The sequence below is a fragment of the Alligator mississippiensis genome, chromosome 10 (genome assembly GCF_030867095.1).
Source record: "Alligator mississippiensis isolate rAllMis1 chromosome 10, rAllMis1, whole genome shotgun sequence".
NCBI lineage: Eukaryota > Metazoa > Chordata > Crocodylia > Alligatoridae > Alligator > Alligator mississippiensis.
The window spans coordinates 17,930,309-17,933,011 of NC_081833.1; positions in this window are offsets into that span (position 1 = coordinate 17,930,309).

The following is a 2,703-nucleotide window of genomic DNA, read 5'->3' on the forward strand; positions in this document are numbered from 1 at the left end:
GAGAGCTCTGCAAACATAATCAGAGATCATCTGTTTTTCTTTATGATCAAGGGTCACAAAGGGAAGCAGCAGGGACCGGTTGCACGTAACCAATTCACTGCTGGTCACAGCCCCTCCTTCACCCAGAAATGATGGCATGGGACAAAGCCCACGGGAGAACAACAGTTCCCACTCCATTTCCTGACAGCCCGTGGATTTCTCTACTCAATTTCCTATGCTACAGCTGTAGTTGTTTTCATCCAAATGCCAAACACGCACAGAAATGATATGGGAACAGGAGCAGATTTGCATCATGACTTTTGCCGAGTTTGTAGGTGGGCACCGGTGATGGCTCACTGCATCCTCCATGGTGTGGTGCTGAACTATCCTGCCAGACTGCTCCATGGTGTGCATCTCTGTGTGCACATACACATGAATGACTCTGGGTGTGTAAAGCTGGCTAACATGTATATCTGAAAACATGTAAGCCTTCATGCACCAGGGCTGAGAGACCAGGTCCTTCTGAATGTAAAGTCACACAGGGTGTGGTTTTGTGCAAAAGGCATGTAGCCTGTGATTATGTGCAAATTATCTTAAGGAACACATTGCACCCAGGCCAGGCATGGAGTCGCTTTGGATTTTGCAACCACAGCGAGAGGGCCTATCTTGTGCAAAGAAGGTCCATTTCCCTGGGCTCCCATAGAGGTAAAATAAGGAGATAGGTCTTCTTCCAGGGTCTGAGCTTTGCGCCTGAGAGTGATGTTAGGGTAGCTTGTCATATTTGATGCTTTAAAGTTGCACCTCTTTATAGAGTGGTGGATTACAGTATTGTTTCAAGTTTTCTTCTTTATTTAGTCTTATTTAATCATTACTGAAGTTCTGTATAGCCTCATTATTATCTGAACTTTTCAGTTTGCTGGTGTCTGCAATATCAGCTGGCCTTGACTCTTGCAAGCCTTGAGTTTGCTTGCATCATGTTTCTTTCTTTTTCTAACACAAGTTTTTCTAACACCACAAATTAATAGTTTTGTTACCAGCTCGACTTAACTGAACCTAGGACTAACCGGCTGAATTGTGGGATGAAATGGTTAGATATGTGAATGAAAGATGATAAGGGAGACCAATGTACAATACCGAAAGTAAGACACCAGAAAACGACTAAAATTATGAGGTGTTATCGTGATGGGTCTCTTGAACAAAGCAATATGCTGACAGGATAAAATATGGATGATATGCTGACTGCAGAGAGACCAATCCAAAAGCAAAAAGTCATTGAAGGAGTGAAGATGAAGAAAAGCATAAAAAAGGGCAGTAAGAAAGTTATATGTGTTGTCATCATCATCATCATCAATCCAGCCTTCAACAACTGACTGGACCATCCCAGCCAATGATGCACTTTGCTTCAGGAACTGTGTGGCCAGGCTTTTCTGTTGAATAAAGTAATATCTGGGATTGGATGAGATTATCATACTAAATGTTTTTCTCTCTCTATATATAGAAACTACTAAAATAACATTTGTAATATTAATGATGTTAGACTTTGATTTTAGGACACTGAGCTGTCTGTGTTCATATTTCATGTTTAGGTGCTTTAGGATCCCCAAGCACTGTCTGGTGGACAGTGGTGCTAACAGTCGGGCCCAGTCTGGGAGAGAAGAGAGAGATGTTGCTCTTCTCCGCTTGACTGTGTCGCTGTGAGGAGGGGAAGAGTGCCACACAGCACAGTAATAACCCACCTCATCCCCAGCCTGGACCCCAGGTAGAGGGGGAAGCTGAGGATGGAGTCAACAGTGCTTGATGCAGAGCCTTTGTTCAGATCTGTACAAGAGCTCAGCTTGTTCAGTACTTCACTGAGCTCAGGCTGCTGTGAGGGGACATGTCTGCATGATGTCCATGGTGAAGGATCCCCTCCTGCACTCCCTCACTCAGAGGGTCTGCAAGTGTTGCCCCCGTGCCTCTGCTCATAGGGGCAGTGCAGAAGGGCTCTGAGTGCTCAGCCACATGTGAACGGCACTGCAAGGCACCAGTGGTTTGGGACAAAAAGGAACCTGAATGAAGCAATATGGCCAACACAAGCAGGATGCTGCCAGCTAAAAGTGCCCTGGAGGGTCCTACCTGTGGGCACAGCCCAGCAGGACACAAGAAAGGAGCGGTGGGAAATGGAGAAGTCCCAACAGCCTCCAGAGAGGAAACCAGGTGGAAGTGGCCCTGCTCTGCGCTCCTCCTGCCTTTGCCTTTCTGTCTCTTTCCTCCCTGTCTGTCTGTCTGCCGGCTCTGTCTGGGGCAAGCAGCAGGAAGGAGCCTGGTCCCTCTCATACACTGAAAATCTCTGTCAGGTTTGGGGTTTGGTTGTCTCTTGCCAGCTAAGGGAACCTCAGTCTTTAAGGGGGCCAGATTCAGTGTCAAAAGGGCCACTGAGACACCCCAGAGCTGTCTCTATGCTGAAGATGCCTCTTTTATCCAGCTGTCCACAGAGGAGCCCAGATGAAGGGGATTCCTATGGCACTTGCAAACCTCTTCCGAACAAAATGCTAATGTGCCAAAGGGGTGAATGCTCTCCCTCTGTCCCCATCCACTGCAATTAGGACTCCATAATCTACCAGCCAGCTGCTGGCTCTGAACTCCAAATGGGCTGTTTCTGCCCCATTCCTCAAAGGAGATGTTTCAAATCCAATCCCAAACCCTAGGGCTGCACTCCAGGGCACTGTCAGGGGAAGAGCTGCT